This window comes from Bombina bombina, chromosome 8 (genome assembly GCF_027579735.1).
Source record: "Bombina bombina isolate aBomBom1 chromosome 8, aBomBom1.pri, whole genome shotgun sequence".
In the NCBI taxonomy this organism is placed as follows: domain Eukaryota; kingdom Metazoa; phylum Chordata; class Amphibia; order Anura; family Bombinatoridae; genus Bombina; species Bombina bombina.
In genome coordinates, this window is record NC_069506.1 from 127,330,201 (window position 1) to 127,349,210 (window position 19,010).

Genomic DNA, 19,010 nt, shown 5'->3' on the forward strand with positions numbered 1-19,010 from the left:
ATTACTAGGAGTTCTTGCACACAGCTTAGGAATGCCTCTTTCTTTATCTGGTTTGCTGATAACCTTGAAAGATGATATCTCCCTTGTGGAGGAGAAGCTTTGAAGTCCAGAAGATATTCCTGAGATATGATCTCCAAAGCCCAGGGATCCTGAACATCTCTTGCCCACGCCAGGGCGAAGAGAGAAAGTCTGCTCCCCACTAGATCCGTTTCTGGATAGGGGGCCGTTCCTTCATGTTGTCTTGGGGGCAGCAGCAGGCTTTCTGGCCTGCTTGCCCTTGTTCCAGGACTGGTTAGGTTTCCAGGCCTGTCTAGAATGAGCAACAGTTCCCTCTTGTTTTGAAGTGGAGGAAGTTGATACTGCTCCTGCCTTGAAATTTCGAAAGGCACGAAAATTAGACTGTTTGGCCTTTGATTTGGCCCTGTCCTGAGGAAGGGTAATGTCAGCAATAATTTCCTTCAAGCCAGGCCCGAATAAGGTATCTTCCAAATTTGAAATAACAGTGAAAAAAGGCAGTTACACTAACAAAATTTTTACAATGTATGTAATAAGTTAGCAGAGCATTGCACCCTCTTGCAAATGGATGATTAACCCCTTAATACCAAAAACAGAATAACAAATGACAAAAACGTTTTTTTTAAAACAGTCACAACAACTGCCACAGCTCTACTGTGGTTTTTTACCTCCCTCAATACGACTTTTGAAGCCTTTTGAGCCCTTCAGAGAAGTCCTGGATCATGCAGGAAGAAGCTGGATGTCTGTGTCTGTAATTTTTGCTGCGCAAAAAAGCGCTAAAATAGGCCCCTCACACTCATATTACAACAGTGGAAAGCCTCAGGGAACTGTTTCTAGGCAAAATTCAAGCCAGCCATGTGGAAAAAAAACTAGGCCCCAATAAGTTTTATCACCAAACATATATAAAAAACGATTAAACATGCCAGCAAACGTTTTAAAATACACTTTTATAAGAGTATGTATCTCTATTAATAAGCCTGATACCAGTCGCTATCACTGCATTTAAGGCTTTACTTACATTACTTCGGTATCAGCAGCATTTTCTAGCAAATTCCATCCCTAGAAAAATATTAATTGCACATACCTTATTGCAGGAAAACCTGCACGCCATTCCCCCTCTGAAGTTACCTCACTCCTCAGAATGTGTGAGAACAGCAAAGGATCTTAGTTACTTCTGCTAAGATCATAGAAAACGCAGGCAGATTCTTCTTCTAAATATTGCCTGAGATAAACAGTACACTCCGGTACCATTTAAAAATAACAAACTTTTGATTGAAGAAATAAACTAAGTATAAAACACCACAGTCCTCTTACGACCTCCATATTTGTTGAGAGTTGCAAGAGAATGACTGGATATGGCAGTGAGGGGAGGAGCTATATAGCAGCTCTGCTGTGGGTGATCCTCTTGCAACTTCCTGTTGGGAAGGAGAATATCCCACAAGTAATGGATGATCCGTGGACTGGATACACTTAACAAGAGAAATAAACATTTTTATAAAAACGCACCCAGATGGGCTATATAAATGGATCATCTACAAAACATTTTTGCAAAGCAAAATCTAGTGTAAAATTTCCCTTTAAGAACAGGCCTATTTTTGGCTCAGAACCTGGGTAGAACTTGCTAATTTGGTTGCTAATTGTAGCCACCAATCGGCAAGCGCTATCCAGGGTCTGAACCAAAAATGGGCTGGCTACTAAGCTTAGATTCCTGCTTTTTCAAATAAAGATGCCAAAAGAAAAAAGAAATTGATAGTAGGAGTAAATTAGAAAGTTGCTTAAAATTGCATGCGCTATCTGAATCGTGAAAGAAGAAAAAAAAATGGCTTTAGTGTCCCTTTTTTTAAATTGTATGTTCTGAGCCAAATAAGATACTTTTTTTTTTGCTTCATGTCCATTTTGAGGCTTTATCATTCTAATATAGCTTCAGACTACTTAAAGCAATATGAAACCCAAACATTTTCTCTAGCGATTTCGGACAGAGCATACAATTTAAAATAATGTTCCTAATTTACTTCTATTTTCAAAGTTTGCTTCGTTCCATTGGTAATTTTTGTTAGAGATACCTAGGTAGGTTTCTGGAGCAAATAGTGCTGCCATCTTGTGATCTTGCAAATGAATAACATTGTTTCAAAACTGCTGCTATATAGTGCTGAAGACATATGTATACTCTACTTTTCAACAAAATATACCAAGAGAATTAACCCCCTTAACGACCAACGACGTATGGGGTACGTCCTGCAAAAAAATGCAGTTAATGACCAAGGACGTACCCCATACGTCGTTGGTCTTTGAAAGCAGTGGAAGCGATCCTGATAGCTTCCAGCTGCTTTCATGTTATTGCAGTGATGCCTCAATATTGAGGCATCCGGCAATAACTGTTTTTAGCCATCCGATGCAGAGAGAGCCACTCTGTGGCCCTCTCTGCATCGGCTATCGATGGCTGTTATCGTTGGTGGGTGGGAGCTCATCCAGGGAGGCGGGTGGGCAGTCATTGGTGGAGGAGGGTGGAGGGATCTTATGCGGGTGCATCAATATGCTGTAGATCTGGAGGGTGAGAGAGAGGACTGGGGAGGGTGGGATTTGAAAATCAATGCATCTGGGAGAGGGTGGGGGGTTGGATGTTGAGGGGGGGGGCAGCTACACTACAGAAATAAAGAACATTTTTAATAATGCAATATTATTTTCTCCAACATTGGTGTGTCCGGTCCATGGCGTCATCCTTACTTGTGGGATATTCTCTTCCCCAACAGGAAATGGCAAAGAGTCCCAGCAAAGCTGGCCATATAGTCCCTCCTAGGCTCCGCCCACCCCAGTCATTCTCTTTGCCGTTGCACAGGCAACATCTCCACGGAGATGGTTAAGAGTTTTTTTGGTGTTTAAATGTAGTTTTTATTCTTCTATCAAGTGTTTGTTATTTTAAAATAGTGCTGGTATGTACTATTTACTCTGAAACAGAAAAGGATGAAGATTTCTGTTTGTAAGAGGAAGATGATTTTAGCAGACAGTAACTAAAATCGATTGCTGTTTCCACATAGGACTGTTGAGATGAAGTAACTTCAGTTGGGGGAAAACAGTTAGCAGACTTTTCTGCTTAAGGTATGACTAGCCATATTTCTAACAAGACTGTGTAATGCTGGAAGGCTGTCATTTCCCCTCATGGGGACCGGTAAGCCATTTTCTTAGTCAAACAAACAGAATAAAGGGCTTAATATGGGCTAAAAAACTGGTAGACATTTTTATGGGCTAAATCGATTGCTTTATTTGGGCATATTATTCAGATTTAGGCTAACAATTGGCATTTATAATCTTGGGGAATGCTTATAAAACGGCAGGCACCGTGTTAGACACCCTTTCCAGTCAGGGGGCCTTCCTAGTTATAGACTGAGCCTCATTTTCGCGCCATTAATGCGCAGTTGTTTTTTGAGAGCAGGGCATGCAGATGCATGTGTGAGGATCTAAAAATCACTGAAAAAGCTTCTAGAAGGCGTCATTTGGTATCGTATTCCCCTCAGGGCTTGGTTGGGTCTTAGCAAAGACTATATCTGGGACTGTATAGGGGTTAAATTTAAAAACGGCTCCGGTTCCGTTATTTTAAGGGTTAAAGCTCTGAAATTTGGTGTGCAATACTTTTAAGGCTTTAAGACACTGTGGTGGTAATTTTTGAACGATTCCTTCATACTTTTTCACATATTCAGTAATAAAGTGTTTTCTGTTTGAAATTTAAAGTGACAGTAACGGTTTTATTTTAAAACGTTTTTTGTGCTTTGTTGACAAGTTTAAGCCTGTTTAACATGTCTGTACCTTCAGATAAGCTATGTTCTATATGTATGAAAGCCAATGTGTCTTCCCATTTAAATTTATGTGATAATTGTGCCATAGCGTCCAAACAAAGTAAGGACAGTACTGCCACAGATAATGATATTGCCCAAGATGATTCCTCAAATGAGGGGAGTAAACATGATACTACATCATCTCCTACTGTGTCTACACCAGTTTTGCCCATGCAGGAGGCCCCTAGTACATCTAGTGAGCCAATACTTATTACCATGCAACAATTAACGGCTGTAATGGATAACTCCATAGCAAATCTTTTATCCAAAATGCCTACTTATCAGAGAAAGCGCGATTGCTCTGTTTTAAACACTGAAGAGCAAGAGGGCGCTGATGATAATTGTTCTGTCATACCCTCACACCAATCTGAAGGGGCCATGAGGGGGTTTTGTCTGATGGAGAAATTTCAGATTCAGGAAAAATTTCTCATCAAGCTGAACCTGATGTTGTGACATTTAAATTTAAATTAGAACATCTCCGCGCACTACTTAAGGAGGTGTTATCTACTCTGGATGATTGTGACAATTTGGTCATTCCAGAGAAATTATGCAAGATGGACAGGTTCCTAGAGGTTCCGGTGCCCCCCGACGCTTTTCCTATACCCAAGCGGGTGGCGGACATAGTAAATAAGGAGTGGGAAAAGCCCGGCATACCTTTTGTTCCCCCCCCTATATTTAAGAAATTATTTCCTATGGTCGACCCCAGAAAGGACTTATGGCAGACAGTCCCCAAGGTCGAGGGGGCAGTTTCTACTCTAAACAAACGCACTACTATTCCTATCGAAGATAGTTGTGCTTTCAAAGATCCTATGGATAAAAAATTGGAAGGTTTACTTAAAAAGATTTTTGTACAGCAAGGCTACCTTCTACAACCAATTTCATGCATTGTTCCTGTCACTACGGCAGCGTGGATCTGGTTCGAGGAACTAGAAAAGTCGCTCAGTAGAGAAACTCCATATGAGGAGGTTATGGACAGAGTTCACGCACTTAAATTGGCTAACTCTTTTATTTTAGATGCCGCTTTGCAATTAGCCAGATTAGCGGCGAAAAATTCAGGGTTTGCTATCGTGGCGCGCAGAGCGCTTTGGCTAAAGTCTTGGTCAGCGGATGTGTCATCCAAGACAAAATTGCTTAACATCCCTTTCAAAGGTAAAACTTTATTTGGACCAGAATTGAAAGAGATTATTTCAGACATCACTGGGGGAAAGGGCCACGCCCTTCCACAGGATAGGTCTTTTAAGGCTAAAAATAAGCCTAATTTTCGTCCCTTTCGCAGAAACGGACCAGCCTCTAATTCTGCATCCTCTAAGCAAGAGGGTAATGCCTCACAACCCAAACCAGCCTGGAAACCAATGCAAGGCTGGAACAAGGGTAAGCAGGCCAAGAAGCCTGCCACTGCTAACAAAACAGCATGAAGGAGTAGCCCCCGATCCGGGACCGGATCTGGTGGGGGGCAGACTCTCTCTCTTTGCTCAGGCTTGGGCAAGAGATGTTCAGGATCCTTGGGCGCTAGAAATAGTTTCTCAAGGTTATCTCCTGGAATTCAAGGAACTACCCCCAAGGGGAAGGTTCCACATGTCTCATTTATCCTCAAACCAAATAAAGAGACAGGCATTCTTACATTGTGTAGAAGACCTGTTAAAGATGGGAGTGATACACCCAGTTCCAATAAAGGAACAAGGAATGGGATTTTATTCCAATCTGTTTGTAGTTCCCAAAAAAGAGGGAACGTTCAGACCAATTTTGGATTTGAAGATCCTAAACAAATTTCTCAGGGTACCATCGTTCAAAATGGAAACTATTCAAACGATTCTACCCACCATCCAGGAAAGTCAATTTATGACTACCGTGGATCTAAAGGATGCGTACCTACATATTCCTATCCACAAAGAACATCATCAGTTCCTAAGGTTTGCTTTTCTGGACAAGCATTACCAGTTTGTGGCCCTCCCATTCGGATTAGCCACTGCTCCAAGGATTTTCACAAAGGTGCTAGGGTCCCTTCTAGCGGTTCTAAGACCAAGGGGCATTGCAGTAGTACCTTACTTGGACGACATTCTAATACAAGCATTGTCCCTGTCAAAAGCAAAGGCTCATACGGACATCGTTCTAGCCTTTCTCAGATCTCACGGATGGAAGGTGAACAAAGAAAAAAGTTCTCTGTCCCCGTCAACAAGAGTTCCCTTCTTGGGAACAATAATAGATTCCTTAGAGATGAGGATTTTTCTGACAGAGGTCAGAAAATCAAAACTTCTAAGCTCTTGTCAAGTGCTTCATTCTGTTCCTCGTCCTTCCATAGCGCAGTGCATGGAAGTAGTAGGATTGATGGTTGCAACAATGGACATAGTTCCTTTTGCACGAATTCATCTAAGACCATTACAACTGTGCATGCTCAAACAGTGGAATGGGGATTATAGAAACTTGTCTCCAATGATTCAAGTAGATCAAAAGACCAGAGATTCACTCCGTTGGTGGCTGACCCTGGACCATCTGTCCCAGGGAATGAGCTTCCGCAGGCCAGAGTGGGTCATTGTCACGACCGACGCCAGTCTAGTGGGCTGGGGCGCGGTCTGGGAATCCCTGAAAGCTCAGGGTCTATGGTCTCGGGAAGAGTCTCTTCTCCCGATAAACATTCTGGAACTGAGAGCGATATTCAATGCTCTCAGAGCTTGGCCTCAACTAGCAAAGGCCAAATTCATAAGGTTCCAATCAGACAACATGACGACCGTTGCTTATATCAATCATCAGGGGGGAACAAAGAGTTCCCTGGCGATGAAAGAAGTGACCAAAATAATTCAATGGGCGGAGGATCACTCCTGCCACTTGTCTGCGATCCACATCCCAGGAAATTGGGAAGCGGATTTTCTGAGTCGTCAGACATTCCATCCGGGGGAGTGGGAACTCCATCCGGAAATCTTTGCCCAAATAACTCAATTATGGGGCATTCCAGACATGGATCTGATGGCGTCTCATCAGAACTTCAAGGTTCCTTGCTACGGGTCCAGATCCAGGGATCCCAAGGCGACTCTAGTAGATGCACTAGTAGCACCTTGGACCTTCAACCTAGCTTATGTATTCCCACCGTTTCCTCTCATTCCCAGGCTGGTAGCCAGGATCAATCAGGAGAGGGCCTCGGTGATCTTGATAGCTCCTGCGTGGCCACGCAGGACTTGGTATGCAGACCTGGTGAATATGTCATTGGCTCCACCATGGAAGCTACCTTTGAGACAGGACCTTCTTGTTCAGGGTCCATTCGAACATCCAAATCTGGTCTCCCTCCAACTGACGGCTTGGAGATTGAACGCTTGATTCTATCAAAGCGTGGGTTTTCAGATTCTGTTATAGATACTCTGTTTCAGGCCAGAAAACCTGTAACTAGAAAAATTTACCATAAAATATGGAAAAAATATATCTGTTGGTGTGAATCCAAAGGATTCCCATGGAATAAGATAAAAATTCCTAAGATTCTCTCCTTTCTACAAGAAGGTTTGGAGAAAGGATTATCTGCAAGTTCTCTAAAGGGACAGATCTCTGCTTTATCTGTCTTACTACACAAAAGACTGGCAGCTGTGCCAGATGTTCAAGCTTTTGTTTAGGCTCTGGTTAGGATCAAGCCTGTTTACAGACCTTTGACTCCTCCCTGGAGTCTAAATCTAGTTATTTCAGTTCTTCAAGGGGTTCCGTTTGAACCTTTACATTCCATAGATATTAAGTTACTATCTTGGAAAGTTTTGTTTTTAGTTGCAATTTCTTCTGCTAGAAGAGTTTCAGAGTTATCTGCTCTGCAGTGTTCTCCGCCCTATCTGGTGTTCCATGCAGATAAGGTGGTTTTGCGTACTAAGCCTGGTTTCTTCCTAAAGTTGTTTCTAACAAAAATATTAACCAGGAGATAGTTGTACCTTCTTTGTGTCCGAATCCAGTTTCAAAGAAGGAACGTTTGTTACACAATTTGGACGTTGTCCGTGCTCTAAAGTTCTATTTAGAGGCTACTAAAGATTTCAGACAAACATCTTCTGTTACAAACTGCTGTTTGTAACTGGCCCTTTAAATGGAAAATTGCCCTGCTTCCCTGGATTTTGGAGAAGCCTATTTGCCACATGACTATGGCCCCTGGAAGATTGTGCCCCTGAAAACCTATTAACTTTTATTGGGTGTGTATGGCCCTTTAAGAACCGTCTGGGGACATATTGTGACTTTGGTGAACAATGCCCCTTTAAGACTATGTCCCCAGACCTGTGAAATGACTTGTCCCTGGCTTTCTCCCACTTGGTTCAGTTTCATTGTGTGCCATTAAGTGCTATGTGACAGACCCTTCGGTCAGAACTACAGAGATAACTTTGTTCAGCTTCAAGAAGCATTCTAAATACAAGTTTGCTGGGATCAGCTCTAATTAAGTTTAGTGATAAACTTTCCCATTGTCTAATCAGACTTCTAGTAGTGATAAGGTGGACTGCATTGTTTTATTGTGTGTAAAATGTTGTTATCTGCTGAAGTAATGTTGTGGCCTGTCAAAGGGAGTGTCTCTCTATCTAATATCAAATGTGTGATGGGGGATTTTATGCCTCCCCCTGAGAGTGTCCTGTTTGCATGTAACCTGAATAAAAGCAGGCTGTGTGCTCCAGCACATGAGACCTATGTTGACCCTCTAACTTGAAGCTTTGACTCATGTTTGTAGGATACAGCTTATAATCACTACAGGGATTGCTATGCTCTTCATACTCCCTTAGCTACAGGGATTGCTACAGAAGGAAGAGGTTCACCTACTGGAGCCTGGTCATAGGTCCAGGGCGCAGAGCAGACGGCGAGATACCAGCCCAGCAGCGGTGGTTCATAGAGTCTACATTACTTATGGTGGCTACGCAGCAGTTATAGAGTCTACGGTGCTGCTGCTCCTTTGGTGAGCGCTAGGAGCATCCTTTTCTACGGTCCAACTTCCAGCCAGCCTGGAGGCAACCGTAACATCTTCCTTGTTTGTTGTTTATTCTGGTAAAAGGAGAGGTCAAAAAGCGACTTCTATCTCTCTTTCCTTTTGGCTTAAAAGTATTATCCGATTGGCTTATGAGACTGCCGGACGGCAACCTCCTGAAAAAATCACAGCTCACTCCACTAGGGCTGTGGCTTCCACATGGGCCTTCAAGAACGAGGCTTCTGTTGACCAGATATGTAAGGGAGCGACTTGGTCTTCACTGCACACTTTTGCCAAATTTTACAAATTTGATACTTTTGCTTCTTCGGAGGCTATTTTTGGGAGAAAGGTTTTGCAAGCTGTGGTGTCTTCCGTTTAGGTAACCTGATTTGCTCCCTCCCTTCATCCGTGTCCTAAAGCTTTGGTATTGGTTCCCACAAGTAAGGATGACGCCGTGGACCGGACACACCAATGTTGGAGAAAACAGAATTTATGCTTACCTGATAAATTACTTTCTCCAACGGTGTGTCCGGTCCACGGCCCGCCCTGGTTTTTTAATCAGGTCTGATTAATTATTTTCTCTAACTACAGTCACCACGGTACCATATGGTTTCTCCTATATATATTTCCTCCTGTCCGTCGGTCGAATGACTGGGGTGGGCGGAGCCTAGGAGGGACTATATGGCCAGCTTTGCTGGGACTCTTTGCCATTTCCTGTTGGGGAAGAGAATATCCCACAAGTAAGGATGACGCCGTGGACCGGACACACCGTTGGAGAAAGTAATTTATCAGGTAAGCATAAATTCTGTTTTTCAAACTGGGTACTGGCAGACAGTACCCAATATGCTGCACAATAAAGGCAGAGGGGGGGGGATCAGGGAGGTTGGGGGCTAAGGGGGGTCCTACACAGCAGCCACATTTTTTTTTTTAAAACCTAAAACCCCCCAAAAAACTTTTATTTTAGTACTGGCAGACTTTCTGCCAGTACTTAAGATGGCGGGGACAATTGTCGGGTGGGGGAGGGAAGGGAGCTATTTGGGAGGGATCAGGGGGTGGGATGTGTTAGGTGGGAGGCTGATCTCTACACTAAAGCTAATATTAACCCTGCAAGCTCCCTACAAGCTACCTAATTAACTCCTTTACTGCTAGACATAATATACGTGTGATGCGCAGCGGCATTTAGCGACCTTCTAACTACCAAAAAGCAACGCCAAAGACATATATGTCTGCTATTTCTGAACAAAGGGGATCCCAGAAAAGCATTTACAACAATTTGTGCCATAATTGCACAAGCTGTTTATAAATAATTTCAGTGAGAAACCTAAAATTGTGAAATATTTAAAGTTTTTTTTAATTTGATCGCATTTGGCGGTGAAATGGTGGCAGGAAATATACCAAAATGGGCCTAGATCAATACTTGGGGTTGTTTACTACACTACACTAAAGCTAAAATTAACCCTACAAGCTCCCTACATGCTCCCTAATTAACCCCTTCACTGCTGCGCATAATACACGTGTGGTGCGCAGTGGCATTTAGCGGCCTTCGAATTACCAAAAAGCAACGTAAAAGCCATATATGTCTGCTATTTCTGAACAAAGGGGATCCCAGAGAAGCATTTAAAACCATTTGTGCAATAATTGCACAAGCTGTTTGTAAATAATTTCAGTGAGAAACCTAAAGTTTGTGAAAAAAATTGTGAAAAAGTGAACATTTTTTTTTATTTGGTCGCATTTGTGAAATGGTGGCATGAAATATACCAAAATGGGCCTAGATCAATACTTTGGGAGGTCTTCTTAAAATATATATACATGTCAAGGGATATTCAGGGATTCCTGAAAGATATCAGTGTCCCAATGTAACTAGCGCTAATTTTGAAAAAAAGTGGTTTGGAAATAGCAAAGTGCTACTTTTATTTAGTGCCCTATAACTTGCAAAGAACGTGCAAACATTGGGTATTTCTAAACTCAGGACAAAATTTAGAAACTATTTAGCATGGGTGTTTTTTGGTGGTTGTAGATGTGCAACAGATTTTGGGGGTCAAAGTTTGCAAAAAATGTTTTTTTTCCATTTTTTCCTCTTATGTTATAATTTTTTAATAGTAAATTATAAGATATGATGAAAATAATGGTATCCTTAGAAAGTCCATTTAATGGCGAGAAAAACGGTATATAATATGTGTGGGTACAGTAAATGAGTAAGAGGAAAATTACAGCTAAACACAAACACCTCAGAAATGTAAAAATAGCCTTGGTCCCAAACGGTCAACAAATGGAGAAGTGCTCTGGTCACTAAGGGGTTAACCCCTTAACGACCGACGACGTATGCCATACGTCCTCAAAAAAAAAGCACTTAACGACCGAGGACGTATGGCATACGTCGTCGGTTTAACAGAGCACTGGAAGCGATCGGAATCGCTTCCAGCTGCTCTAACAGTATTGCAGGCTTGCCTTGAGGTCTAGGCATCCTGCAATACTGTTCCCGAGTGCCGGGACCGGATTGATCACTCCCCCACGAGTGATCACTTCCGGTTTCGCTCCACGTGGAGCCCGGCAGTGTTTCAGAGCATCGGAAGCGATCGGACACGCTTCCGATGCTCTGATTGTGTGCTAAGTGCCTCGGTGGGTCGAGGCACTTAGTTAGTTATAAAATAAGTAATAATAAAAAAATAAAAAAAACGTATATTAAAAAAAAAGCCCTAAATAGCCCCCCCCCCTCCCCCTTCACTAGGCATCCAAGATGGCGATGCCCAGTGCATCATGGGGCCTCTGGGGGTGTCTCTAGCCTGCCTCATCATAGGGGCAAGCTAGGGTCACCCAATCTGAGCCTCCCACCCTAAAAAAAAAAATAATAATAAAATACCCCATTTGTCTGATCATGTCAATATTTGTAAATATTGACTATGATCAGTGTGGATCTCCCTCCCTCTCCTCACTTGCCATTTTGTTGGAGAGAGAGAGAGACCTGTATTTAGCAGAGAGAGAGATTTATTTATTTTATTTGTTAAAAAATATAGAACCAAAGGCTCTTTTCAGAGCCATTAACCCCTAGCTTGCCAGTGATCACTATATATCACTGGCAGTAACATAGGTGCACTTTTTTTTTGCTGCATTTTGCTGTCTGTGCATTTTTTTAGGGGTTAATTTTGTTGTTATAATTTTTTAAAAACCCAAAGGCTCTTTTCAGAAACATTTAGTTAATTTAATTTAATTTTCAGAGCCATTAACCCCTAGCTTGCCAGTGATCACTATATATCACTGGCAGTAGCATAGATGCACTTTTTTTTTGCTGCATTTTGCTGTCTGTGCATTTTTTTAGGGGTTAATTTTGTTGTTGTAATTTTTTAAAAACCCAAAGGCTCTTTTCAGAAACATTTAGTTAATTTAATTTAATTTTCAGAGCCATTAACCCCTAGCTTGCCAGTGATCGCTATAAATCACTGGCAGTTGCATAGCTGTACTTTTTTGCTGTCTGTGCATTTTTTTTAGGGGTTAATTTTGTTGTTGTAATTTTTTAAAAACCCAAAGGCTCTTTTCAGAAACATTTAGTTAATTTAATTTAATTTTCAGAGCCATTAACCCCTAGCTTGCCAGTGATCGCTATAAATCACTGGCAGTTGCATAGCTGTACTTTTTTGCTGTCTGTGCATTTTTTTAGGGGTTAATTTTGTTGTTGTAATTTTTTAAAAACCCAAAGGCTCTTTTCAGAAACATTTAGTTAATTTAATTTTCAGAGCCATTAACCCCTAGCTTGCCAGTGATCGCTATAAATCACTGGCAGTAGCATAGCTGTACTTTTTTGCTAGTTAATTTAGTTAATTAATTTAGTTAATTTAATTTAATTTTCAGAGCCATTAACCCCTAGCTTGCCAGTGATCGCTATAAATCACTGGCAGTTGCATAGCTGTACTTTTTTGCTGTCTGTGCATTTTTTTAGGGGTTAATTTTGTTGTTGAAATTTTTAAAAAACCCAAAGGCTCTTTTCAGAAACATTTAGTTAATTTAATTTAATTTTCAGAGCCATTAACCTCTAGCTTGCCAGTGATCGCTATAAATCACTGGCAGTAGCATAGCTGTACATTTTTCCTAGTTAATTTAGTTAATTAATTTAGTTAATTTAATTTTTTTTAGTAATTGTTTTCTGTGACAGATACAAAAATGTCACAGAAAAGATATAGTGCTGAGGAGGCGTATGCCATCCTTGCGTCAGAGTCAGATGCCTCTATTTCTGACTCAGACCCCAATTTTGACCCTGCCATGTGCTCAGATACATCACTAGATGCAGTCTCAACTGATAGTGATGTATCTGTGGCTGCTAGCCCCCCTGCCAGCCCCCCTGCTAGCCCCCCTGCCAGAAGGAGGCGTGTTGCTGCCATTGCTGCTGAAGAGTGGGTAACGCCTCATCTCCAGAGGCCAGATATCCCACCCTTCACAGCAAATGCTGGCATAAATATAGATGTGGCAGGTTTTAGCCCCCAGCAGTTTCTGGAAGTGTTTCTGGGCGATGATATATTGGGGAACATTGTCGCCCAAACTAATTTATATGCCCATCAGTTCCGTGCTGCAAAGCCTGGAACATATTTGGCAAAGCAGCAATGGGCCCCCATCAATGTGCCAGAATTCAAAAAATTCTGGGCATTGACTATGCTGATGGGCATCATAAAGAAACCCTCCATTCGCTCCTACTGGAGTACTAGCCCCATCTGCTCTACCCCCATTTTCTCCCAGACTATGTCGAGGAAGAGGTATGAAATGATTCTGCATTTCATGCACTTCAGCGACAACAGCCTGTGCCCCCTAGGGAGCATCCCCAATTTGACAGGCTGTATAAAATCCGCCCCCTGATAACCCACTTTTCTGCCAGGTTTGCAGAGGCTTATACACCTGGAAGGAATATATGCGTTGATGAATCCCTAATGAAGTATAAGGGAAGGCTGGGATTCAAGCAGTATATTCCTTCCAAACGCTCCAGATATGGGGTAAAGGTGTATAAGCTCTGTGACAGCGAGACTGGGTATACTCAGGCCTTCCGGGTGTATGAGGGAAAGGATAGCCACCTTGACCCTCCAGGTTGCCCAGAACATATGGGAACCACTGGCAAGATTGTCTGGGACCTGATATTACCCCTAATGAACAAAGGGTATCACTTGTACTTAGACAATTTTTATACAAGTGTCCTTTTTTCAAGCTACTGTATTGCTTTGATACAGTAGCTTGCGGTACAATTAAAAAGAACCGCGCAGGTTTCCCAGGACAGCTTGTACGCACCCGGCTACGAAGGGGGGAGACCTCAGCTCTGCGCCAAGAGGAGCTGTTGGCACTGAAGTACAGAGACAAGAAGGATGTATACCTTCTTACCACCATCCACACAGAGAGGACGGTGGCGGTTTCTGTACGTGGCAGAGCTGAGATCATAAGGAAGCCAGTGTGCATCAAGTCTTATAACCGGCATATGGGTGGGGTTGATCTGGCTGATCAGCTGCTGCAGCCCTACCTAATTATGCGGAAGACAAGGGCCTGGTACAAAAAGGTTGCAATTTACCTAATGCAGATTGCAACCCACAACGCTTTTTTGTTGTTCAAAAAAGCAAACCCCAGAGTTAAAAAGACTTTTTTACAGTTTCAGCTCCAGATTATTACGGGGATTTTGTACCATGATGCACCTGCTCCCCGGGCGGTGATGGGAGAGAGCAGAGTTGGGGCTACCCATTTTATTTTTAAAATCCCCCCTACTGCCACAAAGCAGAAACCACAAAAAAAATGCAGAGTCTGTACCAAGAGGGGGAAGAGAAGGGACACCATATATTACTGTCCTGATTGCCCTGGACAGCCTGCACTCTGCATTGGGGACTGCTTCAAGCGGTACCATACAATGGTCAATTTTTAAAAAAATAAATACATTTGCTGTTACATATATATATATATATATTTTTTGGTTATGTTTACAGTTAGATGTTTTTTTGTTTTTTTTTACTTTTACTGTGCCAGATTTTTACATTTCACTACTCTATTTTTTTCTAAAATTGGGCCTGTTTTTTTTTAACCAAAACCCCTGTCAAACCTATGCATGGGGGACATAGGTGTTCTCAGGGTGCCTTGCAGAAAACAACCTGAAGTATGTTTTTGTAATAACTTACAACAGTCTCTCCTAAATTATAGTCAAAAAGCAATGTGTCTGTAAAAATGAAAATTGAAAAATTACCACCATACACTTTCTCCAATTTTTTGGGCTAAAACGGTTGCTTCAAAGGCATCAAAGCACACCATATACAATACCTTGGGGTGTCAACATTTAAAAAATATACACTTTGAATGCAATAAATAAAAGTGGGGTATGCGATAGGCCCCAAACTAAAGATAGGCCTATCAGAAGAAATACTCTCATTTTTAATAACTAAAATCACAAGTCATAAAATTGTAACATAACCTTCCCAAAATCCTGGCAAACCTATGCATGGGGGGCATAGGTGTACTCAGGGTGCCTTGCAGAAAACAACCTGAAGTATTCTTTTGCAATAACTTACAACAATCTCTCCTAAATCATAGTCAAAAAGCAATGTGTCTGTAAAAATGAAAATTGAAAAATTACCACCATATACTTTCTCCAATTTTTTGGGCTAAAACGGTTGCTTCAAAGGCATCAAAGCACACCATATACAATACCTTGGGGTGTCAACATTTAAAAAATATACACTTTGAATGCAATAAATAAAAGTGGGGTATGCGATAGGCCCCAAACTAAAGATAGGCCTATCAGAAGAAATACTCTCATTTTTAATAACTAAAATCACAAGTCATAACATTGTAACATAACCTTCCCAAAATCCTGGCAAACCTATGCATGGGGGGCATAGGTGTACTCAGGGTGCCTTGCAGAAAACAACCTGAAGTATTCTTTTGCAATAACTTACAACAATCTCTCCTAAATCATAGTCAAAAAGCAATGTGTCTGTAAAAATGAAAATTGAAAAATTACCACCATATACTTTCTCCAATTTTTTGGGCTAAAACGGTTGCTTCAAAGGCATCAAAGCACACCATATACAATACCTTGGGGTGTCAACATTTAAAAAATATACACTTTGAATGCAATAAATAAAAGTGGGGTATGCGATAGGCCCCAAACTAAAGATAGGCCTATCAGAAGAAATACTCTCATTTTTAATAACTAAAATCACAAGTCATAAAATTGTAACATAACCTTCCCAAAATCCTGGCAAACCTATGCATGGGGGGCATAGGTGTACTCAGGGTGCCTTGCAGAAAACAACCTGAAGTAATTCTTTTGCAATAACTTACAACAATCTCTCCTAAATCATAGTCAAAAAGCAATGTGTCTGTAAAAATGAAAATTGAAAAATTACCACCATATACTTTCTCCAATTTTTTGGGCTAAAACGGTTGCTTCAAAGGCATCAAAGCACACCATATACAATACCTTGGGGTGTCAACATTTAAAAAATATACACTTTGAATGCAATAAATAAAAGTGGGGTATGTGATAGGCCCCAAACTAAAGATAGGCCTATCAGAAGAAATACTCTCATTTTTAATAACTAAAATCATGTAACATAACCTTCCCAAAATCCTGGCAAACCTATGCATGGGGGGCATAGGTGTACTCAGGGTGCCTTGCAGAAAACAACCTGAAGTATTGTTTTGCAATAACTTACAACAGTCTCTCCTAAATCATAGTAAAAAAGCAATGTGTCTGTAACAATGAAAATTGAAAAATTACCACCATATACTTTCTCCAATTTTTTGGGCTAAAACGGTTGCATCAAAGTCATCAAACCACTCCATGTATAATACCTTGGGGGGTCAACTTTTTAAATATAATCACATTTATGGAAAACAAATACATTGGGGTATGTTAAAAGACCCCCAAAAAAGACAATAGGCAAAGAAAATATGTTAAATGTGAAAAAAAATCACAAACACATGTCAGACATTTGGCATTGCACCGCCCAAACAAGCCACCAAACCTATGCATAGGTGGTATCACTGAACTCAGGAGATGTTGATGACCACATATTGGTGTCTTCTTTGGTAGTAACACATAACAGGAACTGTGAATCCATGTCTAAAGTACAATGTATGTGAAAAATAACACAAAGAAATGAATGCCCAATAGTTTGACAAAGACTAGTGGTTGAATTAGTGTATGGAAAGTGTTAAAACATCTGCATTTGAAATACCCTAGGATGTCTACTTTTCAAAAATATATGGTTTTATGGGGGTAAATTACATTGGCCGGCTTCAGAAATGTCTTAAATAGAACATGGGTGCATGGGATGTGAAAAGGGGAAGTGTAAAAAATGGCATGCGCTTCCTAAAAATAAGGCCTTCTAGCCCCCAGAGAACCCAACACACCTATACATGGGTGGTATCACTGTACTCAGGAGATGTTGTTGAACACATATTGAGGTGTTTTTTGGCAGTAACACATAACAGGAACTGGGAATCCATGCCTAAAGTACAATGTGTGTGAAAAATAACACAAAAAAATGACTACCCAAAAGTTTGACAAAGACTGGTGGTTAAATAAGTTCATGGAAAGTGTGAAAATACCAGCATTTCAAATACCCTAGGGGGTCTACTTCTCAAAAATATATGGTTTGATGGGGTAAATTCCATTGGCCAGCTTCAGAAATGTCCCTAATAGGACATGGGTGCATGATGACCGATGTGAAAATTCCAAGTTGAAAAACTGGAATGCGCTTCCTAAAATTAAGGCCTTTTAGCCCCCAGAGAACCCGACACACCTATACATGGGTGGTATCACTGTACTCAGGAGATGTTGTTGAACACATATTGAGGTGTTTTTTGGCAGTAACACATAACAGGAACTGAGAATCCATGCCTAAAGTACAATGTGTGTGAAAAATAACACAAAATAATGACTACCCAAAAGTTTGACAAAGACTGGTGGTTGAATTAGTGCATGGAAAGTGTTAAAATACAAGCATTTGAAATACCCTAGGGTGTCTACTTTTCAAAAATATATGGTTTGATGGGGGTAAATTCCATTGACCAGCTTCAGAAATGTCCCAAATAGGACATGGGTGCATGATGACCGATGTGAAAATTCCAAGTTGAAAAACTGGAATGCGCTTCCTAAAATTAAGGCCTTTTAGCCCCCAGAGAACCCGACACACCTATACATGGGTGGTATCACTGTACTCAGGAGATGTTGTTGAACACATATTGAGGGGTTTTTTGGTATTAACACATAACAGGAACTGAGAATCCATGCCTAAAGTACAATGTGTGTGAAAAATAACACAAAATAATTACTACCCAAAAGTTTGACAAAGACTGGTGGTTGAATTAGTGCATGGAAAGTGTTAAATTACAAGCATTTGAAATACCCTAGGGTGTCTACTTTTCAAAAATATATGGTTTGATGGGGGTAAATTCCATTGACCAGCTTCAGAAATGTCCCAAATAGGACATGGGTGCATGATGACCGATGTGAAAATTCCAAGTTGAAAAACTGGAATGCGCTTCCTAAAATTAAGGCCTTTTAGCCCCCAGAGAACCCGACACACCTATACATGGGTGGTATCACTGTACTCAGGAGATGTTGTTGAACACATATTGAGGTTTTTTTTGGTAGTAACACATAACAGGAACTGAGAATCCATGCCTAAAGTACAATGTGTGTGAAAAATAACACAAAATAATGACTACCCAAAAGTTTGACAAAGACTGGTGGTTGAATTAGTGCATGGAAAGTGTTAAAATACAAGCATTTGAAATACCCTAGGGTGTCTACTTTTCAAAAATATATGGTTTGATGGGGGTAAATTCCATTGACCAGCTTTAGAAATGTCCCAAATAGGACATGGGTGCATGATGACCGATGTGAAAATTCCAAGTTGAAAAACTGGAATGCGCTTCCTAAAATTAAGGCCTTTTAGCCCCCAGAGAACCCGACACACCTATACATGGGTGGTATCACTGTACTCAGGAGATGTTGTTGAACACATATTGAGGGTTTTTTTGTTATTAACACATAACAGGAACTGAGAATCCATGCCTAAAGTACAATGTGTGTGAAAAATAACACAAAATAATGACTACCCAAAAGTTTGACAAAGACTGGTGGTTGAATTAGTGCATGGAAAGTGTTAAATTACAAGCATTTGAAATACCCTAGGGTGTCTACTTTTCAAAAATATATGGTTTGATGGGGGTAAATTCCATTGACCAGCTTTAGAAATGTCCCAAATAGGACATGGGTGCATGATGACCGATGT